General features: G+C 40.9%; 1 protein-coding gene and 1 long non-coding RNA gene across 3 annotated transcripts in view; both read left to right on the top strand.

Moving 5' to 3' along the window:
* LOC135701820 (calcium/calmodulin-dependent protein kinase kinase 1) overlaps positions 1-26,398 on the top strand; it is a 540,452-nt gene that overhangs the window by 310,185 nt on the left and 203,869 nt on the right. The window lies entirely within an intron of this gene.
* LOC135701799 (uncharacterized) lies at positions 106-3,107 on the top strand. Its single transcript, XR_010517664.1, has 2 exons — positions 106-710; positions 815-3,107. It is a non-coding gene; the product is annotated as an uncharacterized LOC135701799 (long non-coding RNA).

Raw genomic sequence — 26,398 nt, 5'->3', positions numbered from 1 at the left:
TTTTAGCGGCACTGGTGGTGTAGTGGTAAGCGTGATTACCTCTCACCCCAGCAGGGGGGTAGGGGTTGGTTGGCAATTATCCCCAGCCCATACAAATTAAAAAAAAAACAATGTATGGACAATTTTCTACGCTGTGGGATGGAGGGGGGATGGCAAGAATCCCTAAAAACTGTCTACGTAGTTAATGAACAGCCCCTTATAAGAAATGCGGAAAAGTTATTTATGCCAAACATCCCCCTCCCCCTCCCCTACAACGACAATACGGACTTGGACTATCACTGTTTTCTAGGAAATAATCGTTAAGCAAACTACAATCAATCATATCGTCCGGCCATTTTTCACAGAGATGGCGCTGTTCCGCTGGTAGGAAGTGATGAAAATCCCCATATAGAAATTGAGAGAAATTGGAATAATTCGCTTTCGGTGCATATTCAGGTCAAAAAAGTGAACGACAACCTAAAGAAATTAGTCAGGGACTTTGTCGTTCAGTTTTCCCCTGAAATTATCGTTAAACAAGCTACAATTAAATAAATTTCCCCGTGTAGTTTTACCTGTTTTACTACCGGTCCCCAGAGAGCCAAAAAATTCAAATATGAGAGAGAAAATTTGTTCTCACTAGCAGGGCTGGTAGCGAGCCACTTTTTAGTGACTTGATCACTTTTTTCAAGCCAGTCACTAAAAAGTATCTTTTTTAAGGCCAAGTCACTAAAGTCATTTTTTATTGTATCACTATATATCAAGCTTTTTTAAACGAGAATTTATTTCAAGATTGATCATTCTTCTGGATAGGACTCGTGTTGACGACCTGGTATAGAGTTTTTTTTTACTTTTAATCGTTCTTCTCTATCTACAGGGTGTCCACTCATTTGGCTAAATAAAGTTCCCTGAGTTTTCCGGATTTTTCCATAACTTTGGCGGATATTTTCCAGGTTTATAATAATAATCCTATTTACGAAATGCGTTAAAAAATATGTTTTAAACTCAAACGTTTTTAACATGACAATCAGTTTTAATGAAACAGCTTTAGCTCAAATCCATTAAATGTTGAAGTTGAACACTTACTTCATTTTAGTAAATCGAAGATCACAACATTTTTAATGTCTTCACGTTTCGTACTATCAAAAATGTGGAAACTTTAATGAAGTTCTATTGACCTCAGAAAAGCTAGATCTAGAGATCTTTGGGAAATTCCAGCGATCTTAAGAGGAAGTGGTTTAAAAATCTATAATCGTAAGCTTAGACAAATTCAGGATAGTTCCATGAGGTGCTGAAATAAAATCGGAAACCCTTAAGATGTTCCGAGAGATTCAGTATAGAGCCCTCCAGAAAATTTATGAAAACTTCAGAAATATTTCAGGAACTTCACGGAAATCCAGAAAATTCCAATGGATGTTTAAAGGTGTTTACGAGAATTCCATTTATTTTAAAGCAGAGCTGAGATCTTCATTAGAGTTGAGAGTTTTAGGGAAGCTCCGCGAACATGAAGACAGATCAGAGAATTAAAAGGTAGTTAAAAAATCAAGTAAATTGCAGAAACCGGAATTTCCGGAAACTTCGGATTCCTCAGACAAAATTTCTGGAAGGCAATAAAAAGTATGTGAATATCCGGAAAATGTGAGAGTATTTCAATATCACGGAAATTTTAAGATCTATAGAAAATTCGAAAATTTAAGTAAGTTGATTAGAGAACATCAACGAAGTTCCATTATTAAAAACTTTTAGCAAGCACCGATATTTTCAAGAGATTTAGATAATAGACAGAGAAAATTAGTGATTTAAGGCAAAGTTCCGTGAGCGTAACTTTATAAAACTTAAGGAAAATTGTAGAACTGCCTTTAAGTTAAAATTAAGTTAAGTCAAATCAATTCCAGTAAAATGGTGGGTTCCGAGCAAAGGATTATACCAAATTGATAACAAGGTCTGATACCCGGTTATCAAGATTTAATAACTGAACATGTTATCTTTGTGGTTGAACAAACTGCCAACATAACAAAAATCATAACGAAAGAATATTTCTGGGTTATCACAAAAATAACTGATTAAGTTATCATTGAAAACATCTTGATAACAAATCCTGTGATCCATGCCAATTTTTTCAACAAACTTCCAAATTATTTCATCGATTTGGTATTAAGGCCTTACGCTGATAACTGAAATATGATTGGCAGTGTTTTTTAGTCTCACAATGTGGATAGTATTTGAAGTTTTGAACTAACTTTTCATCATTTCATATTCATTCATGATACCAACTAATAACAAAATTAGTCGAGGTTGGTAACTAAATTAGTTATGCGATAACATCTGAAATCAGAAGGATATCTAGAATAGCAGGACTTTTTTTCAAGTTGATATCAGGTTGTTATTTTACTTTGCTGGGGAGGGCAGTCAAGAGAATTTCAAGGAAATTGAGAAATATTTTAGGCAGTTTTAAAAACATCAAAAAACTCTAGACTATTGAAGAAGTAGTTAATTAGTTTCGATAATTTAAACTTCTTCAGGGGGCGATCCTGGCGTAGTGGTTAACATCCTTACCTCTCACGCCAAAGTCACGAGTTCAAATCTCACCCCGGACAAGTCACGAATAACCCAAGAGTGTTAAAGTGACTATAAAAAAAATTAAAACTTCATGCAATTCTTGAACTTTAGTGAAAATCATAGAACTATATTAATTATTTCGACGAGGAGTGGAAGCCTAAAGAAGTTCCTGAAATTACAGTATAACTTCGAAATTTTCTTCAGAAAAATTTCGAGAACTTCATAAAAGTCAATTTTGAACTTAAGGGAAGATCCGAGAACTTCAGGAACTTTAATGGACATTTCGGGAGCATCTCAAAAAAGTTTAGTTAAAGCTTCAAAAACAAAGGGAATTTTAGGAAAGTTCAGTTCAATTAGTTTCACTAAATAAGCGGAAAATTTCAAGAAGTTCCCCGATTTTCTGAGAACTTTAGAGATGTTAAAAAATTTATTGAGGTTTCCACAAAAGTCCAAAAGGTTACGCAAGCTTAAAATTTTTTATAACAGTTCAATTGAATTCATGGTAGTACAACAAGCAAACACTTCGAGAAAGATATTAATCTCGCTAATAAAGCTCTAAACAAAAAAAAAAACTTCAAGAAAGAACAGATATCCTCAGAGCAGAGATATTCCAGAGCAGGAAAATTACATAATTTTAAAAAAAAAGTTTCAAAAAATTTATTGAATTGTTAACACTTTGGAGAAGATTCATGATCGTTAGGAAAATTGTGGAAACTTTAGGAAGTTAAAAGAATTGATGAGAAGTATTGCAAGCATCATGTAAATTTATCAAACTACAAAAGAACTTAAAGGCAGTTTAATTAAATTCAGGAATATTTTGGGAACTTTCAAGTAGTTATGGAGACCTCAGATTAGTCCATTCCACATTCAACGGAGATTACTCATGAAAATATGTTTATTATCTTAAGCTTATGCTTCACATGAAGTCTAAAATTCCTCAGAAGTACCAAGAATGCAGATTGCAGTTGATGTTTTCCTCATAGATTTTTTCCCCAGAACTCCCGTGGAATGAGGCCCTTAGAAGTTAAAATAAAATTCCATGAGTCTTAAAACTGTGCAAGGAATTTGACTCCAGATTCTTGAAAATTTCTTGAAGTATTATAACATTTCAGTTCAGAATTTTATAAATTTATAAATTTATGTATTTGTTACTGACGATTAATCCATTCTGGATCTATAAAGCTCAATGTGTGAATGAAAATAACTAGGAATATGAAATGTTTTTATTTTAAAATGCATTCTTAGTATGAAAATTATTAAATTTACTGGGAAATGATAAGATTTCCTGATTCTTCCAGTTATTTTCAGGAAAAATAAAATTCCCTGAGAATTCCCGGTTTTTATGTTTGTCCAGGAAGTGGAAGCTTGGAGGTTAAGTGATAAACATTCTATTGAATCCTTCGCCTTAAAGGTTCCTATCGTACTGTTTATGTGTTTATGACAATCTAATTGAATAAGTCTGAAACATCCAACATTTATTTGGTATGCCATCAGAACGACTAATTTTCTTCCCTTAGGTAACTTTTTAGTCATTTTTTAACAATTATAATCACTATTTGGTCACTTGTTTCTTCAACATGGTCACTAAAATCACTATTTTTGGCATCATTAATCGCTACCAGCCCTGCACTAGTTCAATTTCTCAAGATGCCATGCATTTTGATGACCCTCTATTTGAGATGATTTCCTTCTCACAGACTACAAAATAGAGTACCTGTCACTGCAAAACATGTCTGCTACCTCTACACCTGAGTTCAATATAATAGCAGCGCATGCCGATTTCCATACAACATGGTCAACTTTGACAAGTTGTAACTTTGTTCTCTTAAGATAAATTGAGCTGAAACGTTCGCCAGAGAACTGCAAATTTGTTCAATTTTACGATTACAAAATACCAAGTTTTTGGAAGCACCTGCCGAAAAGTAAGACACTAGGTAAAATCGTTCAAAATAATAGCAGTACTAATAATTTGCATTTCAGCTCAATTTTGAGATTTTACATTTTACATTTCTCAAAATTCAAACAATCCCCACCCCACAGACAAACAGACATAACACATTGCATATTTCTCACTGTAAAACATCGTCGCTAAAACATTACCTCCATCTGTTGAGTACACTGTGGTGGGCACTATGCTGAACAGATGGCAGTAGTGTGTAAACGTCAAACGCAAGGGAATTGACTATGCGCGCCACAGGTGGCGGTACTACCAACTACGATACTTTTAAATTGTCCGTTAAATGCTTGTTCGATGAACAGCTTGCGAGTGTTATGTCTGTTTGTCTGTGCCCACCCTATTCACAAATGTACATAAAAGTTAAAAATGGTTAAAATATTCGCAGTACATAAAAATTAAAATCAAAAACTGCTATTATTTTGAAAAATTTAACCTAGTGTCTCACTTTCCAACAGGTGTATAAAAAAAAAATTGGTATTTTGTAATCGTAAAATTGAACATTTTTGTAGTTCTGTGGCTAACGTTGTTGATCATAAGTTAACAAAGTTACATTATGTGAAAGTTGACCATTTTGTATGGAAATTGAACATAATTGTATATATGCATTTAGATTAACATCTGAAGTTCCTCCTTTTTACATATTCTGCACAAAAGATACTTTTTTTAAGGGTAAAATTTACGTTTATTTGTTGGTTTTTTAAGTTTCAACATTTGGATATTCATTTCAATTGGTTAGCCTTTGGCTCTTGATATTTGTTCTAGTTAATTAATTATTCTAATGTGATGATTGCGTATAGCGCTAATTTACAGGATACCCTTTTTTAAGGTTATTTTTAATTTGAATTTAAAAATGTGATAACCTACCTACTTGAGCACAGGAACCTACCTAACTACTTGAACTAGGTTGCCAAATCACGAATGATCTGCTGGTTTGATCGCTGACAGGTGACTCTGAACCTTTCCAGCGTGGACGTCTTTCGCTCCGCGAGTGTTTGAAGACCGGCCAGGTGGTGAATCTCAGAATTACGAGTTCGCGGTGGACTGTTAAGGATCATTCTGAGGATCTTGTTTTGGATCCTTTGAAGCTTTAGGTGGTGGCACTTAGCACAACTCTCCTAGATTGGCACACAATACTCAATAGCCGGCAGAATGATCTGCTTGTGGACAGCAAGCTTGTTTTTTAGGGACAGGGTGGACTTCCTGTTTATCAGAGGGTAGAGTGACCTGATCAAGATGTTACACTTGGTGGATGTCTTGTCCACATGGGATCGGAATAGCAATTTCCTATCGAGGGTGAGACCAAGGTAGACTACCTCACTCGACCAAGCTTTCAAATGCTCATTACAGCTAAAATGCTATTTTTCGGATTTATGAAGCTATGAGATGTTTTAATGATAATTCTTATTTACAAGATGCAAGAAGAGAAGGTAAAGTGTGGGTATGACACATAAAACTTGTCAATTTAGCTTTCAGAGGGTCACAATAGCGATTAGCTGTAACGATGAGCAACGTGATGAGCGAGCAATCAGCGATCATACCATCGCTAGCTGTGACCTTCTGAAAGCAAATTGGACAATTTTTTTTTATGTCATACACAAACTTTGCCACCTATTCTTGCTTCTTACAAATAAAAATTACCGTTATAGTATCTCATAGTTTCATAATTACGAAAGAAAGCCTTTTAGCTGTGATGAGCAATGGCAAGCCTGTGTACAGCTCTTGAAATAGTCGGACAGAACATCCTGGCCTGATTGTAGTTTACTCGCCAGAGCACGGATCACTCGACCCCTATAGATGATGGAGGTGTCATCTGCGAACATTGACAGGATACCACCACCCGGCAGTGGAGGAACGTCTGACGTGAAAATGTTGAATAGGATTGGCCCAAGCAGGCTACCCGGAGGGACCCCTTCATCAACGTTGAACGTATCAGAGGGGACATTGTTCATGTAGACCTTGTCGAACGCCTTCTCGACGTCCAACAATGCCATGGCAGATGTATTGGAAACAAACTTATTCCGCTTAATGGTGCTAGTAACCCGTGCGAGTTGGTGGATGTTAAAGTGGCCTTTTCTAAACCCGAACTGCTCTTTGAGAAAGATGTAATTCCCAAGAAACAATTTAAGTTTTATGAAATGCTACAGAGCTACTATAAAACAACATTCATAAAACCCTGGTCAAGACTGCTTTGCCATTGATGCATCCACCAAAACCTCATTGATGCTAGAATCTGTCTAGTTGGCCCACTTTGGAGAAGGTTCTGAAAGGTGTATTTTCGAAGCTCTTCAAGATTGATTTAAAGGGTGATACGGTCAAAATTTGGTCAAGGGAAAACGCGTGTATATCGGTGAAATCGTTTATTTAAAAAATCAAATTAAATTTCTTTTTCAAGTTCAATTAGTATAAAATTCAGGAAAAATATTCAGTTAGGCTTCCGCTTTTCCAAATCCGAATTGCCGGGCCTTACGCTTGACCCCTGCCATCAGATTTTGTACAGCCACCTCGTCCACCTTCTTCGCCGCAGAAAGCCAGTTTGCCTTGAACTGCTGCTCGCCCTTAGCAGTTTTTTTGGTCTTTTTTAGGTTCCGCTTGACAATAGCCCAGTATTTCTCAATTGGGCGGAGCTCTGGCGTGTTGGGAGGATTGTTGTACTTGGGAACCACCTGCACGTTTTTGGCGGCGTACCACTCCATGGCCTTTTTACCGTAATGGCAAGATGCCAAATCCGGCCAAAACAGTACGGAACAACCGTGTTTCTTCAGGAAAGGCAGCAGACGTTTATTCAAACACTCTTTCACGTAAATTTCTTGGTTGACAGTCCCGGAAGCTATAAAAATGCTGCTTTTCAAGCCACAGGTACAGATGGCTTGCCAAACCAGATATTTCTTTGCGAACTTTGACAGTTTCATGTGCTTGAAAACATCTGCTACCTTTCCCCTTCCTTTTGCCGTATAAAACTCCTGTCCCGGAAGCTGCTTGTAGTCGGCTTTGACGTAGGTTTCGTCGTCCATTACCACGCAGTCAAACTTCGTCAGCATCGTCGTGTACAGCCTCCGGGATCGCGCTTTGGCCGTCGTATTTTGTTTATCATCGCGATTTGGAGTCACTACCTTCTTGTAAGTCGATAGTCCGGCTCGTTTTTTGGCTCGATGCACGGTTGTAGACGATACACCCAGCTTATTTGCGGCATCTCGGAGAGAGAGGTTAGGGTTTCGCTTGAAACTACCGGCAACTCTCTTTGTCGTCTCAGCGGCTTTCGGTTTTCGATTTCCCCCCGATCCAGACTTCCTGGCTGTCGACAAACGTTCCCCAAACACTTTAATTACATTTGTAACGGTTGATTTGGCAACTTTTAGCGATTTAGCCAACTTTGCGTGCGAGTAGCTCGGATTTTCGCGATGCGCGAGCAGAATTTTGATACGCTGCTCTTCTTGCTTGGACGGCATTTTGACAACTGAAGAGTCAATTCCAAAATCAAAATAGGAGCAACATTCTACACACACACACCTTCAAAATGAGGGGTGTTCAGGTTTTTTAAATGCAAAATTGAAAGAAATACGTCAAGTTGATATTGACCAAATTTTGACCGTATCACCCTTTACTGCAAAATGGTTGTCCGATAAACGCATTGAAATCCATTTCAAAGCCGTATTTAAGCTACAATAAACAACAATTAAAAGCATTATCCGAGCCATTTACCTTAGCAACTTGCTAAGTTCACTAGAAAAACAACAATCAAGATAAAAAAGGATTCATAAATACCATCCATCTTATCAAAATAATTACAATAAAAACTGATAGCCGAATTTCCAAAATTATAAAATAGTTCTCATGAAGTGGCCTAGTTTTAGGTGCCATATAAAATTTGATGTGAAATGTACGTGAAAACATCGAAAAACTTGAGTCCACACACGGAAAACATCATCTTTAATAAAGAAAAAAATAATAAAATATATTCTTCAGATCGATCATTAAACTTAGCCGAGATTTTTGTTTCTCATGATTTTTGCAATCTAAATATTTCTCATTGCTAAATTAACTAAAATAAAGTCATATCAAAGGAAATATAGATTGAAAATCGAAGATTGTAAAAAACAAACAAAATAATTGTAATATGGCGGAGGCATAAATGTTGATTTTCATGGGCCATTTGTGACGAAGCTATTTTGCTTTCAAGAAATCCTTAACAAATTCATAAGGTTTTGAATTGACTTTTATGAAGAAAACTTGTAGACTGTATTGTATTTATCTAAAGCTATTTCGCTTGATCCCAATCCGTTCAGATTTATGGCGGTAATGTTGCCTACAAAATGTTAAACGTCAAAGTTTGTTTATCTTTCGATAGTTGCGCTGTGCGAATCAGCGTTCTTCCAGGCGATTCTCTCCCGATGGCTTGGAAGCAGTTACTCAGAAAGTGTTCACAACATTTCGCATTATGCACATCTGTAACTTCCCGAAAAGATCCCCTTCTTCCGGATGGTTCTGAAAGTGCACCATCAAACGATGCAGGAATGGACAGTTGAATGATTTTTTTTCCAAGTGATGACCTTTTCGCCGAATAAAACCGCAGCTATGGATCGGAAACCAACTAGTGTCCGCTAACTGACAGTTTCAGTGGTTTGCTGTCGGTACTGACGCAAGTTATTCCGATCTTCATCTATTCGCAAGGTCTGGAGAAGGCTGGTCGTTTTCAGACTGTTTTGACAATGTTTTATAAATTTGAGGACCACGCTCACTTCACTATTCTCCACCTCAGTCGTTGATGGTGCTTTAAAGGCAACAATATATGCCGTTTGCTCTCATTTTAAACCTAATGGTTTTATGATTGTTTTTATAATGATAGAACAGGTTTATAGAGTATTTTATCAAGACATTAATAAAAAAATTGCTAATGAAGTTTATGATTGATTTATAGAACAGTTTTATGGTGGGATTGAGAACTACTTTAAATTTAATTTTAAAACAAGACAGTTTTTGACTTCTTGCCAGACTGTAAAAGGTTTTTAAAACAGTGAAAACGTGAACTACTAAGCAGGAACGTTGGAACTACCTACGAATGGTGTTACGGAGCCTGATAAGATCTTTGGTTGGCCTGTCAAGGTTCAGAGTATGAGTTACCTGTCTGGTACGTGTTGCTCCCTGGCACGGGATATCGCCACTTCGATGGTTTTCAAACACCGATCGACTTCTTCGAACGACTCCGGTAGGACGTAGTATAGTCGATTGCTGTGTCCACATAGCGCTGGTACGGCTGGTAATTTCGCCGGGAAACTCGAAATCTATTGGCCGAGGAAGATATATTCTGCCCCATTCATAAAACAAAACGACGGGAAATCCTGTCAGGGCGAGGCTAAGAAAGTATTTTTTGTGCAGAATATGTAAAGAAGGAGGGACGTTGGATGTTAACCTAAATGCATGTACCGCGCATCATAGAGAAAGAAGCGAGTGAGGAAGTTGAACCGGTGGATGTTTCTCTTAGAGGAAGTGAATAATTACTGATATTATTTCTAATATAGTAGTTTTCGGCAGTACACAATGCCTCGCAAAAATAATTACAGTGAATATACACTTCCGCTGAGAGATACACGTACCGTTTCAACTTGCCCCGGTGAAACTTAACTATGATGCTTACTATCACAACATTAACCAGGTGGAGAACCTGTATGCGAGCTTTTGTTCTGACTTTGAAATTCAATAACTGAATCCCCCTAATTATAAATTAATGTTGTTCTAAGCACCTATTTATTGGAAACTAAACGTTTGATTTGAGAATTGTCACAGTATTCTATTTTGCATCATTCTACGAACACGCTGTAAAGTACGTAATGATGATGCATGATAATTTTATGTTAGGATTGTCCTCCAAATTCGAGAACAAAGAGGTGCTTAATGTATGCATGATTGTTATACCCCTTCCTCCTCTACTTCGCTGACATATGAACCAATATTGAAAGTACCGGGTTCTGGTAGGGAAAACAACTGCCTGTTGCGTTATAATAAAATGCAACTTCCACTCTCTTCTCTGCTCCAGAGACCTAATTTAAAACTAATGATAGAGCTACTGGAAAAAAAAACGTATTTTTTTGGGAATTGTTTTAACCCACAACAAAAATTGAAGCCTACGGCTGCTCAGAAGGCAAAGTATGGTTAGGGTTATGCTGAGCATGGGGTCATTTACCTAATAGCACTGTTACATAAATTTTTTTTTGCCACTTACTTTAGCAGGAGCCCCTTATTCCCATTGACGGTTCAGGACGAACGGCGGACTACCAACCAACTGATTCAAGCAAGGAGAATCTGAGCGTCTTTGAGTGGACTACCAAGAGTGAGACCTGGATGCCCCTTTGTGGGCACGGAAATCGTAATATGAAAGAAAAAGATTTAAGGAATGCTTCTGGAAGAAAGTTAAACTACCAACATTCGGCTTACATGCTGGGTATTTTATTCAGCCCTGAAGGGACAGTTAATAGAGACATTTTCATTTAAGGTTTACTTGCGCTTTTGGTCTGCAGGTAGTGGTGGTGATAACGTACAGCGGCACCGATGGCTAGCATTGGTAAATCCAGTTGAAACGGTGGGAGGGCCCTCCGACGGAGATTTGTTGAATATTGGTGGAATTCTCGGCAAACGGGTTGGCGACCGTGGCACACCATATCTAGATTTCAAAAACTTATTTGTGTCAACTCCGACACGCACAGACAAACTGACTTATTTGTACTGGCGTCGCTAGAGAATAGCGAAGTGCCGACCCTGGTCCCGAGATACCAATTTGGTAACTGCAATCAGTGGGCTTTGGCCACATTCAAAGATGGCTTCAGGAACAGTGCTGGGTGGCTGATATTATGCCCGGTACGAAAACAACTTTCCAGATGGTCTACGGTATGGTGGCGTGTTAGACTTTCCTAGACGAACCCACGCTCTCAATATGGCGTATGGAATGATGGCGGGTTTGAGGCGATGCCACGCTCCCAAGATGGCGTATGGGATGGTGGCGGGTTATGCGGAGCACACCGCTGGGTATAGAATATGAATCCGAGGTTCCACCGTACTGTTATCTCGATCGGACGCTAAACTCGCTGGGAATGAAACAAAATTCCACCGGGAATTGGACCCCGAAGTCGAAAAAGAAAAGGGCCGATCATGGACCTTTTCTTATAATTCCGACTTATTTACAGATGGCGACGGCTTTAAACTTTAACTCCTATTAGCGGCTGTTCATTAACTACGTAGACGTTTTTTTGGGATTCTTGACCCCCCCCCCTGCGTAGACAATTGTCCATAAAAAAAATTAAAATTTGTATGGGCCGTTGATACTTGTCAACTCCCCCCCCCCATCGGGGCCCTAAGCTGTCGACGTAGTTTATGGACAGCCCCTTATAGAACGTACTATATACATTAACCGTACTATTTCTAAATAAGTTTCTGTTACTTTTAATCGCGAATCTTCTAACTTTCAATAAATCATTTCAGAAATTTCACGTGGATTTCACAAGGAATAGTTACTCTTAAATGAACTACGGCGCGCACTTCTATTCTCTTTAGTAATCTCGGCCTTGAATCACCTTTTTTTTATTTCGATTGCAAAACCGAAGATCCGAACTTTGAGAACTTATCATTTCGTGACAGTTGGCAACCATTCCGAACGTCGACTATTACAGGACGGATTAGCGTACCGGCTCAAACCGCTGTCAATAAACGACAAGTAGGTGTTACGTAACAAACGCTTAAACGCTTCTCGGCACGCAAAAATGGCATCACCAAACTGGCGTTTGCACGAGCAAGTTACAACTATCGGAGCTATAACCGTTACTTGTACGGCAGCTACGTAAGACGTGTTCAGGACAATCTGCGAAGAAATCCTAAACAGTTCTGGAATTTTGTAAACACGAAATGCGAAATGAAAGCGGCCTTCCATCTACCATGCGCATGGAAGATCAATCTGCCTCCACCGCAGAAGCCAAATGCGAACTATTTGCTGCACGATTTGCGAGTGTTTTTCAGGCATCAACTGCGTCTCCATCGGATGTTGAAACTGCGACAAGGTCCCTGCCCGTGGACGCATTCGACATTGATATTATCGATGTTAATCAGACGATGGTGGAGAATGCACTGAAGAAGCTGAAATCGTCTGTATCACCTGGACCGGACGGTATTCCTGTGTGCATATTGAAAAAATGTAGTGGCATGTTGATTACACCTCTCCAAGCTATATTCAACCTCTCTCTTCGAAGCCATCAGTTTCCAATCGCTTGGAAGATGTCATACATGCAGCCTATCTTCAAGAAAGACAGTAAAGTGGATGTTTCGAACTATCGTGGAATAACTTCGTTGCCTGCCGGATCCAAATGCTTTGAGATAATTCTCAATGATGTTATGTTCCAGGCCTGTAAAACGTACATTTCTACATCTCAGCATGGATTTTTTCCGCAACGTTCAGTCATCACTAATCTGTGTGAATACACGTCGTTTTGCATCAGCGAAATGGAGCAAGGAAGTCAAATCGACAGCATATACACTGACATAAAGGCTGCGTTCGACTAAGTTAATCACGATATTCTGTTGGCTGAGATCATATTTGACTGGCCGTCAATTGTTCGTGAAAATTGGATCAGCCGTGTCTGCACCTTTCATTCCTCGATGTGGGGTGCCGCAAGGGAGCAACTTGGGGCCGCTGTTATTCGCATTGTTCTTTAATGATGTGTCCCACGTTCTTCTGAATTGCTGCCTAATGTTCTACGCAGACGATTTTAAAATTTACCTGGTTGTTAGGAGCACCAATGATTGCCGTCAATTGCAACAACAGCTAGATTTGTTTGTCAGTTGGTATGTACTGAATCATCTAGCAGTCAGTGTGTCCAAATGCTGTATCATATCCATTCGAAGAACGAGAAATCCTTTCCTACATGACTATACTATCAATGGCACTGTACTGAATCGGGTTGATCATGTTAAAGACTTGGGTGTGGTACTGGATTATCAACTCACATTCAAAATGCACTATTCGGAAATAGTTGATAAAGCAAATCGTCAACTTGGATTTATTCTCAAGATAGCGAACGAATTTGATGACCCTCTGTATTTGCGATCTCTGTATTGCTCGCTAGTTAGATCAATTCTTGAATTTGCTTCTGCCGTCTGGTCTCCGTACGATGCTGTGTGGATTTCACGAATCGAATCAGTGCAGCGGAAATTTGTGAGATATGCTCTACGAGGCTTGCCATGGACCGACTCATTACGACTTCCACCCTAAGAGCACCGCTGTGCGCTGCTTGGTATTGAACCGCTAGTGGATAGACGCAAGTTCAGCCAAGCTATCTTAGGAGCCAAAATTTTACACTCCGAAATAGACTGCCCTGCATTTCTGAGTCAGCTCAACATCTAGGCCCTTAAACGAGTGCTGCGATCTAGATAGCTATTGCGCCAGCCAACGAGACGAACACAGTACGGATCCAACAATCCCATCGATTCGATAAGTCGAAGACTCCAAGACAATTACAGCTTGTTTGACTTCAATATCTCTACCAACGTCTTTCGAAACTGCCTACGGAATCGACCAGAATGATTTTGTTTTTTCTGTACAACGTGTTAAATTTTTTTGACGTAGACTACGTCTTACGCGAAGGTACTGGGGGTAAATCGAAAATCTAAAATTGCGACCGTCACGAAAAGGTGTAATTTTTTGAACGCTATAAGCTTTGTCATTTATGAATGAAATTCAAATCCGAATACACCAATCGATAGGAAATACCTTTCGTCAGCTGTTGCAATAAACTTTTTTTTTTTTCAATTTTTCATAAAAACTGTTTTAAAAATGGACAAATAAAAAGTGATAATTTTATCACTGACCAGTCCTCATAATCAAGTACAATTTGGTTGCACATCGTGCTGCTTGAATCAGAAAAGTTATAAAACAACGCTGCTCAACTCATTTTCGCTTCGGTCGGCGGGTAAGCAGGTAGCAGCAGCAGCAGCAGTAGCAGCAGCAACAGCAGAAGCAGTAGGAAGGCGGTTCCTGTCAAGTGCGCAGAGTTCGAGTTTTGCACCTCGAACTTTGCGCGTCGTTCCCGTCGAGATCATTGGCTGCTGGTAGCGGCGTCGCCTCGATGGCGCAAGCGCTCCTTGCCTGAATGATAACTACAAATCTCGATTACTTTTCGGAAGGACACATCAGCTTTTGTAAACAACGCATTTTATCGTCGGTTTGGCATAACTAATAGATCGCCCCACATACTAACACCGCTAACAGGTTGGGAAAATTTTCCCCTATCTGATAATAGTATTAGCATGCGTGGGCAAGCTACCAGTTACGCCAAATCGACGATCAAATGCGTTGTTTACAAAAGCTGATACGTTCCTTCGAAAAAGTAATCGAGCAATACTTCTTGGGCTGTGTACCAATTTTTTTTTTCCTTGATTTGTTTTCCGTCGATCTTGTTTTCCGTGCTGAGCACCAATGCTACCGACGCCAGGGAGGCAGATCCCAAACCTGGACCCTACCTATCGACCCATCAACTCATGAACCGGGGACCAACGGCTTTACTTCCCGTGATCAGAGATGTTATGCCTCAGAACATCCCGGCGGCGCCGACTGGGATTGAACCCAGGCCTGCTGGGGTGAGAGGTAATCACGCTTACCACTACACCACCGGCGCAGCTACTGTGTACTAATTGCCGAGTTAAATTTAACTCGTGGTTAAACGTGACATTTAGAGAACGCCGGAAATTGATCAGTTTTCAAACAGAACTCAGCCACGGTTACCAAAATTTAACTTCTAGTCGGTCCGAAATAACCACGCTCGTATAGCAGGGTTATTCGATAACTCATCTGTCACTTTTAACCATGAGTTAAATTCAACTCACCCATTGCGACACAGCCTTGTCTAATCTAATCTAATCTCACACTAACGCAGCCAATACTTTGAAAGCATCCTGGAAAATGACGGCTTCACGAATCCGTCATTTTTTTTTGTCAACGGCCAGGCCAACTGCGCAGCATGTGCCGCAGAGAGGATTTCAAGGAGTCAAGTGATGTCAGAAATGAATATCTTAAACCACTCCACAACCTGAGATCAAGGGAAAGGAAGAAAGCGTGGACCTCCCGTACCAAACGCTTCCAGTTCACCCATTGCGACACAGTCTTGGAAGTAAAATTAGGGCCATCCATAAATTACGTATATTTTTGACCAATTAACCCCCCTTCCCCCTCGGAGCGTGTTTTGCAATACACCTAATACATGGCCGGTCCCAACTTCTGAAATCCCTCTCCCCAAGTAACAATTCAAGCTGAACAGTAAGAACAAAAGCTGATTATTGGTTGATTTAAGGTGTACAAAGCTGATTAACAGCAAGCTGAATATATAGTTGATTAGTAGTGTATGAAGCTAATTGTATCCAAATAATTCAACCTCAATAAGTCAGCTAATCTAAAGATTGAACAAGCCTTAATTAAGCTTAACACTACTCCACAAATCAGCAATGCACTACAAATATTTTGATAGCTCTTTGCATTTTCGGCATTTTAGCTCTTCTAAATTCACTGCCTACCTTTCTAATCCCAAGCAGTGGCAGAAGTAGATACAAGGTAGAGGAGCTTTTTAGGAATAGCTGCTGGTAGAAGTGGGCTGCGACGACGTAGGAAGTATTAACATTTGTATTTCTTGCTATATTGCACTGAATTTTCAAACAGCATTCCAAATATATAACTCAATTATGGTACTTAAATAAAAGGTGATACGGTCAAAATTTGGTCAAGGGAAAACGCGTGTAAATCGGTGAAATCGTTTATTTAAAAAATCAAATTAAATTTCTTTTTCAAGTTCAATTAGTATAAAATTCAGGAAAAATATTCAGTTAGGCTTCCGCTTTTCCAAATCCGAATTGCCGGGCCTTACGCTTGACCCCTGCCATCAGATTTTGTACAGCCACCTTGTCCACCTTCTTCGCCGCAGAAAGCCAGTTTGCCTTGAACTGCTGCTCGCCCTTAGCAGTTTTTTTGGTCTTCTTTAGGTTCCGCTTGACAATAGCCCAGTATTTCTCAATTGGGCGGAGCTCTGGCGTGTTGGGAGGGTTCTTGTCCTTGGGAACCACCTGCACGTTGTTGGCGGCGTACCACTCCATGGCCTTTTTACCGTAATGGCAAGATGCCAAATCCGGCCAAAACAGTACGGAACAACCGTGTTTCTTCAGGAAAGGCAGCAGACGTTTATTCAAACACTCTTTCACGTAAATTTCTTGGTTGACAGTCCCGGAAGCTATGAAAATGCTGCTTTTCAAGCCACAGGTACAGATGGCTTGCCAAACCAGATATTTCTTTGCGAACTTTGACAGTTTCATGTGCTTGAAAACATCTGCTACCTTTCCCCTTCCTTTTGCCGTATAAAACTCCTGTCCCGGAAGCTGCTTGTAGTCGGCTTTGACGTAGGTTTCGTCGTCCATTACCACGCAGTCAAACTTCGTCAGCATCGTCGTGTACAGCCTCCGGGATCGCGCTTTGGCCGTCGTATTTTGTTTATCATCGCGATTTGGAGTCACTACCTTCTTGTAAGTCGATAGTCCGGCTCGTTTTTTGGCTCGATGCACGGTTGTAGACGATACACCCAGCTTATTTGCGGCATCTCGAAAAGAGAGGTTAGGGTTTCGCTTGAAACTACCGGCAACTCTCTTTGTCGTCTCAGCGGCTTCCGGTTTTCGATTTCCCCCCGATCCAGACTTCCTGGCTGTCGACAAACGTTCCCCAAACACTTTAATTACATTTGTAACGGTTGATTTGGCAACTTTTAGCGATTTTGCCAACTTTGCGTGCGAGTAGCTCGGATTTTCGCGATGCGCGAGCAAAATTTTGATACGCTGCTCTTCTTGCTTGGACGGCATTTTGACAACTGAAGAGTGAATTCCAAAATCAAAATAGGAGCAACATTCTACACACACACACCTTCAAAATGAGGGGTGTTCAGGTTTTTTAAATGCAAAATTGAAAGAAATACGTCAAGTTGATATTGACCAAATTTTGACCGTATCACCCTTTAGCTTCCACATGAACATCGAAATAAATCGGGCACTTTGTGTTAACTACACTTGAAAATGAGAGGAATATTATACTGTCACCAATTGTTGTTTACAATTCTGCATTGCTGTATAATACTCTTCCGGTTGTTGTAATTCAACTTAAATTTGACGTGTTTCAAGTTAATGATCATACCTTTTGCCACATATATGCTTGAGTGGTCCAGTAGGTATGATTGATGCCTGTGAATCAACGACTACCGGTTCGAATCCCGAAATGGAATGGTAATTATTTGGAGTGGCCAGAGCCCGAAAAAAACACGGAAAACCCGGGAAATTACGTTCGGAAAAAAACGAGTGAAAAGACGCGTGTAGATTAGTTCAGCGATACAGTTCAATTAATTTTTATTGATTCAATGCATTTTCATTTTGTGTTGGGGGAAAAGAGATGACATGATTTGCAGCGAAAGGAAAAGATAGTTATCTATCAAAGACTGACAATTAGAGGTATATTGGATGCTGCATGAGAACAACTGTTCACATCTCAGTTGGTAGGGTAACGTCCACAGATGTCGCGCGAACATAATCCGCCCACCAAATTCCTCACAGGAATTTATGATTGAAGTCTTCTTGGAGCATACTCATCCGCATCCAATGGTATAGTTCGTACCTTCCTAACATCACGCCGAGTAGTACCAGTTGCTGTTCTTACTGATACCACTCTCGTTAATCCATCTGGTCCTGGGAAGGTTTCGACGATTCTGCCAGTAGGCCATTGTCTTGGCTTCGAATTGTCGTCCACTAGCAAAACGAAGTCGCCGACCGAAATATTGTGCGATGATCGTTGCCACTTCGTCATCCGCTGCAAAGATCGTACGTATTCTGTGAAATTCTTGCGAGAGGCGCTGGACAAACTGCCAGCGTGACATCGAGGAAATTTGCCGTTCCAGCAAGTTGACTTCGGGAACGGTGGTGAGCGCCCGACCGATGAGAAGATGAGCAGGAGTGAGAGCTTGATCATCCATCGGACTATTGGAGATCGGCGTGAGTGGCCTCGAGTTCATGGTGGCAGCAACTTGAGCGATCAGCGTGGAAAGTTCTTCGAAGGTAAAGATGTAGCTGCTGGTGATCTTCGAAAGATGTTGCTTAGCAACCTTGATTGCTGACTCCCATAATCCTCCATGGTGCGGAGACCGAGCTGGGATGAAGTTCCATTCCACTCCCTTATCGGTCAGAAAATCGGCCACTTCATTGTTGTGTGCAGAAGAGTTGATTTGCGCATACGTTTCTCGAAAGTGCTTAGCTGTGGCTCGGAAATTTGTTGCGTTGTCCGAGAACATTTTTGCTGGCAAACCGTAGCGGCTGGAGAATCGAGTGAATGCTGCCAGGAACGCGACAGTAGTAAGCTCCGACACAGCTTCCATGTGTACGGCCTTTGTTGTGAAACAAACGAAGAGAGCAATGTACCCTTTGCTTTGCTTCGCACCTCTGGTCCTTCGTCCAACAATGCTGACTGGACCAGCATAGTCCACGCCAGTGACCGCAAATGGTGGATTTGGTTGAACTCGATCCGATGGCAGTTGACCCATTTGTTGATACTTAGGTGTGGACTTGGCACGTGCACACGTCACACACTGGCGATAAACCTTCCTTGCTGCACTTGAACCACTTATGATCCAAAATCGTCTGCGGGATACGGCTAACAGTGTTTGGGGCCCGCAGTGGTGATGGACGATGTGGTCGTGGTTTAACAGAAACGAGGTGAGAATAGAGTGGCGAGGTATCAATATAGGATGTCGAACGTCGTAGCTGAGGCTTGACTGTTGTAACCTTCCGCCCACCCTGAGCACACCCTCTTCGTCCAGGAACGGTTTGAGTTGGTGCAAACTGCTGTGAGAGCTAACTTCTACTTGCTGTCGAAGTCGATCCAGCTCTTCACGAAAGTATTGTTGCTGAACGTGGCGAATGTATATTGTTTGTGCTCGATCAAGCTCGCGTGGTAACAGACGAGCAATCAATCGAGAGTCAGGAGATCGAAACCGAAGAATACGAGCAGTGACGCGAAGCAGCATCGTGAGATCGGGATAATATCGTGCCATCATCCCATCGAGAAAGTCGTTTTCGTAGACGGTGATAAGAGAAACGGCTACTGCTCTTTGCTCCCTAACAATATGCTGTTGGTCAGTGTTGGTCAGTACAGGGATGTCGGTTAATTCACCTCGCTCACCTATTGTGTTCCATGCGGGACCATTCCACCACAGAGTGTTATGTTGGATTTGTTCTGGCGACACCCCGCGCGAAATAAGATCAGCAGGGTTTTGTTCCGATACGATGTGGCTCCAATTGATTGCTGGTACGTGCGTTGTGATTTCTGCGACGCGATTGGCAACAAAGGTTTTCCAGCGAGAAGCACCTCCGTTCAACCAAGCAAGCACAACACTTGAATCTACCCAAGCTCGTATCTCGAAGAAGGGTTGATTGATGGCACTTGTTACGTTGTTGATCAGCCGTGCGAGGATCACTGCAGCACATAACTCCAAACGTGGCAGCGTCGTGCGTTTATTTCCAATTGGCGCAACCTTGGACTTCGCGCAGAGAAGATGGGAACTGTGATTCCCAGCGTCGTCGACCGCTCGGATGTATATGCAGGCACCCATGGCTCGCTCGGATGCATCACTGTAGCCGTGCAGGAAGATTCGCGACGTCTTGTTAGTTCCGATAACTCGTCTCGGAATCTGAAAAGAGTTGAGAAGGGCCAGACCTTGCACGAAAACTTGCCATATATTAGTCAACTCACTGGGGGGAATAGCATCCCAGTCCACCTTCAGCTCCCACAAATGTTGCATCAGTAGCTTCGCTTTGATGATAATAGGTGCGAGCAGACCAAGTGGGTCGAAAAGACTAGCGATGTTGGAGAGAATGATGCGCTTTGTGGGATGAAGGATCTTGGTTGGTTGGACGCTAAACAGGAATTCGTCGCTGCACGGCTGCCAGTGGATCCCGAGGGCTTTGATGGTGTTGGGTTCATTGAGCCCGATGGGAATTTTCATTTCGAGGTCCGCTTCAGGAACACCTTCCAGGGCTTCGGTGCTATTAGAAGCCCACTTCCGCAGGTGGAATCCTCCGGCAGAGAAGATGATGGAAAGTTCTTGTCGAAGATGCTTGGCTTCATCAGCAGAATCAGCACCCGTCAGCACGTCGTCGACGTAAATCCCCTTAATAGCTTTCTTGACTGCATCTGGAAATTGCCTTTGATGGGAGAGCAGCAGCTGCTGCACACATTTTGTCGCCAGATACGAAGCGCTCTTGGTACCGTAAGTAACGGTATTCAGGCAATATTCCAGGATCGGTTCGTCCTCTGACCAGCGCCACAAGATTCGGATGTAGTTTCGATCTTCGTCGTACAGCAGCACCATTCGATACATCTGCTTGACATCACCAGCGAGTACCACTGGGGGAAACCGGAATCGAAGTAAGATATTGACCAAAGAATCCTGCAATACAGGGCCCGCTGGAAGGATGTCGTTGAGAGACTTGCCGCTACTCGTTTTTGCTGAAGCGTCGAAAACCACTCTGCACTTCGTCGTCGAGCTATCTTCCTTTACGACGCAATGGTGTGGGAGGAAAACACAATTCTCCGAAGCTGGTGTAGTGGCAAGACTCATATGCCCGAGGTCGATGTACTCTCGCATAAAGGAATGGTACTGTTCTTTTAAATTAGGACTCCTTTCCAATTTGCGCTCTAGATGCAGCAGTCTCTTCTCAGCAATTTCCCTCGATTTTCCGAGAGAAGTAGGGCTCTCCAAGTACGGGAGCCGAACGATAAATTTTCCGGAACTATCGCGAATCGTGTGCTTTGTGAAATGCTCTTCGCATCGAATCTCTTCTTCGTTGAAGTGTGGAGATGTATTCGTGTACTCCTCCAGTTCCCAGAATTTGCGAAGTTGATCAGAGAGAGGATCAGTGGAAGCCGTCAGTAAGCACGAAGGAGCATTAGTGCGTGGTTGATTGTCACAGTTTTTGTAGCCACCAGAAACCACCCAACCTAGCTTCGTGTTCTGTAGTACAGGAAGGCAGTCGTCCGAACCAAGTTTGATGTTTCCCGGCTCGAGAAGCTGGAAGAAAAGCTTGTTGCCGAGAAGGATGCTGATTTTTCCTGGATGGTGAAATTGGGGATCAGCCAACGGAATCGATCCAGGAATTGGCCAATCTGCGATATTGATCGGCTTTAGTGGGAGCTCGGAAGTAAGTCGCTCCAGAATAATGCACGGCACTACATTTCGATAGTCCGAGCAACGTGACGCGAATGTAACTAGTGCTCCACGATTTGCGTGACCGTGAGATTCTGCAATTCCACCATATTCAAAATCCACTTCCGTGGTTGAGAGACCCAACTTCTTGCACAAATCCGCAGTAATGTAGCTTGAGTGGGATGCGCAATCAAGAACTGCTCGGCAGGTATGCGAGCGCCCGAACTTATCGATGACGTTGATAGTAGCGGTTAAGAGTAGAACGTTGGTGTCCGTCAAATCGGTAGCCAGGCTTAGGGGCGAAATGAGCATTTGCGACATTGAAGACGAACCAGATGAATTGGTTGTGGTCGCTGTACTGCTTACTAGCGTTGAAGATGCTGGCGGTTGGAGTGCCTCGTGGAGACGAGTATGATGTGGATGATTACATATCCGACAATTGCCGGACTGGCAAGGTTCACCGGAATGCTGCTTTAGGCAGTTCTCACAGAGTTCATGCCTACGGATAAAACGGAGTCGATCATCGGAACTGACGTGTAGAAACTTACCACACTGATACAGTTGATGCGGTGATTTTGCACAAAAAACGCACATTGGTGACGGAGAATGATATCCGGTGGTGACGAGAGCTGTTGGTCCCCGGGTAGGAGGTTTGCTTGGAAGTGGTGTGATGAACGATTTCTTCTGGCGGATCGGTTGAACGGATTTCAGTGCACAGCTTTGCGCATCAACAAACTTCAGGAACTTCTCCAAGGTAACTTCATCGTCGTTTAGCTCCGACCTTTTCTGACACCACAACTGCTTGCTTTCAGGATCTAGTTTCTCTGCTAAGATGTACAGCAACCATATGTCCCTTCCTTCCTGATTCATGGCCTCCAATGCTCGTATCACTTCATCGGACAGATCATGCAGGGAGCGCAAATCATTTTCAAGTGTAGTTACGTGTGGTGACGTCATTGAAGGTTGATTTAAGAAGCGATGAATGTGCTGTGCTGTGATTTCGAGTGGTTTGTTGTATCTAGCCTTCAGCTTAGCTAGAGCGGGAGCGTAGTTAGCGTCTTCTATGCGAAGGTGCGATATCAGAGCGGCGGCTTCTCCGACGAGATTGGTCTTGAGGAAGTAGAGCTTCTGACTATCTTGTAGCGCCACGTTCTTGTGTACCGCACTGTCGAACAGGTCGAAAAACGAAGGCCATTCGAGGAGGTCACCTCCGAACGTAGGGAGATTCATGCGAGGGAGCTTGACATCAATGTGTGGAGAAGCATTATGGGCGACAACCGTTGAACTGCTGCTTGCGTTGGCCGCCGTGTTGAAGCTGATAGAAATCAGTCGAATGAATTCTGCCTGTTGCTGTGCCAGTTGTTGAATGGCAGCGCCGCCATCTTGTGATGCTGCCTCGTGGCGGGTAGAAGAAAAATCGAACCTTTTCCGAAGTTTTAATAGGCTACTTTTCAGCGGAACGAAATTACCCTCGAATTCAGCCTGATGACTCACGATTTCATCCATCTCCTCATCCTTGCAGCTGTCTACCATTCGCTTTTTTTTTTTTTTTTTTTTTTTTTTTAACTCCTTATTTGTTCCAAATTCAAAATAAATTACATTTCATTTTAACCTAGGTGCTCCAGTTACTGCAGTAACGTACCAGCCTTAATTGTTATGATATATATCTAAGTGTTTTTACATTGTTCATGTCTTGGCAATTCAGTATTTTAAACAGGTTTTTTAACCTGCATGTCAGTATAACAATTGATATCTTAAAACTAAAAACTAAAACTAAATCTTATCTAAGTATAAAGGGAATTAATCGTTGCAATTGAGGATTGCAACGATTTTTGCCTGAAATTATTAATTATTTTGTTGGACATTTGTGCTAAAGTCTCAACATTCGAAATTCTATGAACTTCGGTTGTACTGTACCAGGGAGGCAACTTCAAAATCATTTTCAGAATTTTGTTCTGAATCCTTTGAAGTGCTTTTTTCCTGGTAGTGCAGCAACTAGACCATATTGGCACAGCGTAAAGCATGGCCGGTCTAAAAACTTGTTTAAATATTAGAAGTTTATTCGTCAGGCAAAGTTTGGATTTCCTGTTTATAAGAGGATACAAACATTTTATATATTTGTTACATTTGGCTTGAATGCCCTCAATGTGATCTTTAAAAGTTATTTTTTGGTCAAGTATTAATCCAAGATATTTCACTTGGTTTGACCAGGAAATTGGAACTCCGTTCATAGTGACTATGTGACTACTACTAGGTTTCAAAAACGAAGCTCTAGGCTTATGTGGAAATATTATAAGTTGAGTTTTGGAAGCGTTGGGAGAAATCTTCCATTTTTGTAAATAAGAAGAGAAAATATCTAAACTTTTCTGCAGTCTGCTGCAAATAACACGAAGACTTCTTCCTTTAGCGGAAATGCCTGTGTCATCAGCGAACAAAGATTTGTGGCAACCCTGAGGCAAATCAGGGAGGTCCGAAGTGAAAATGTTATACAATATAGGCCCAAGAATGCTACCCTGAGGAACTCCTGCCCTAACAGGTAGTCGATTAGATTTGGAATTTTGATAATTTACTTGAAGAGTTCTGTCAGTTAAATAATTTTGAACTAATTTCATAATATAAAGTGGAAAATTAAACTTTTTCAATTTAGCAATCAAACCTTCATGCCAAACACTGTCGAATGCTTTTTCTATGTCTAGAAGAGCAACTCCAGTTGAGTGGCCTTCAGATTTGTTTGAACGAATTAAATTGTTAACTCTTAAGAGTTGATGAGTAGTTGAATGCCCATGGCGAAATCCAAACTGCTCATCTGCAAAAATTGAGTTCGTATTGATGTGAAGCATCATTCTATTCAAAATTATCTTTTCAAAAAGTTTACTTATTGAAGAAAGCAAACTTATTGGGCGGTAGCTAGAAGCTTCAGCTGGATTTTTATCCGGCTTCAAAATTGGAACAACTTTTGCATTTTTCCATTTATCAGGAAAGTATGCCAAATGGAAACATCTGTTAAATAATTTTACCAAGAAAGACAAGGTACTCTCTGGGAGTTTTTTGATGAGGATATAGAAAATTCCATCATCACCTGGAGCTTTCATATTTTGAAATTTTTTAGTTATAGACCTTACTTCGTCCAAATCAGTCCCCCAGGAATCATCAAAAATATTTTCCCGAGAGAAAATATTCAGAAAATCCCGAGCAACCTGATTCTCAATAGGACTAGTAAGACCCAAACTGAAATTATGGGAACTCTCGAATTGCTTAGCAAGTTTCTGAGCTTTTTCCAAATTTGTGATCAAAATTTTACCACCTTCTTTAAGCGCTGGAATAGGCTTTTGAGGCTTTTTCAAAATTTTTGTGAGTTTCCAAAAGGGTTTGGAACTCGGGTCTAATTTAGAAATATTATTTTCAAAAGTTTTGTTCCTCTGGGCAGAGAATCGCTTTTTAATTTGTTTTTGCAAATCCCGCCAGATAACTTTCATGGCAGGATCGCGTGTTCTTTGATATTGTCTCCTACGGACATTTTTAAGACGGATCAAGAGCTGAAGATCATCGTCTATTATAATTGAATCGAATTTAACCTCGCATTTTGGTACTGAGGCAGCTCTTGCTTCAACTATAGAAGTAGTCAGAGATTCAAGAGCATAATTAATTTCATCTTTGGTTTGCAAAGGAATGTTTGGATCGAAGTTATATTCCATAAATGTTCGATACTGCTCCCAATCAGCTCTATGGTAATTGAAAGTAGAGCTGTTGGGATTACAAATTATTTCTTGGGATATTTCAAAAGTTACTGGAAGGTGATCAGAACCGAAGTCAGCATGGGTAACCAATTGGCTACAAAGTTGACATGAATCAGTTAAGACCAAATCAATAGTGGAGGGATTTCTTATAGAAGAAAAGCATGTTGGGCTGTTTGGATATTGAATAGTGTAATAACCTGCAGAACAATCATCAAACAGAATATTACCATTGGAATTGCTTTGAGCATTATTCCATGAGCGGTGTTTTGCATTAAAATCACCAATAATGAAGAATTTAGACCTATGACGGGTAAGTTTCTGGAGGTCACCCTTGAGAAAATTCTTTTGCTGGCCTACGCATTGGAATGGCAAATAGGCAGCTATAAACGTAAGTTGTCCAAATTTTGTTTCAACAGAAACTCCCAAAGTTTCAAAAACTTTGGTTTCAAATGAAGAAAGAATTTTATGTTTGATTCGTCTATGAATAATGATGGCAACGCCACCACAGGGTCCATCAAGACGATCATTTCTATAAATCAAGTAGTTTGCGTCCTTCTTAACCTTATGGGCAGGTTTAAGGAACGTTTCAGTTATAACGGCAATATGCACGTTATGAACTCTTAAAAAGTTAAATAGCTCGTCTTCATTATCTTTAAGAGATCGAGCATTCCAATTTACAATATTTAATGCTTTAAAATCCATTACTGAATTTTAAAGTCATGACAATATTATTTGCAAATTTTACTCCAGTTTGAATAGCATCAAACATGGAGTTAGATTTAAGCATATCAGAAATCATGTCAATTAATGAATTCTGTAAAAATTCCATTTTGGGGGCAGTAATGCTTCCTAAGTCAAAATTGTCAAAATTTCCGTTAGAACGTTGGTTAGTATTTTGATTTCTACCCGCTGCAATA

This window comes from Ochlerotatus camptorhynchus, unplaced genomic scaffold (assembly GCF_037179485.1).
Source record: "Ochlerotatus camptorhynchus isolate MF236.1 unplaced genomic scaffold, CSIRO-AGI_Acam_v1.1 ptg000177l, whole genome shotgun sequence".
Lineage (NCBI taxonomy): Eukaryota > Metazoa > Arthropoda > Insecta > Diptera > Culicidae > Ochlerotatus > Ochlerotatus camptorhynchus.
This window is presented reverse-complemented; position numbering and strand designations above follow the sequence as displayed.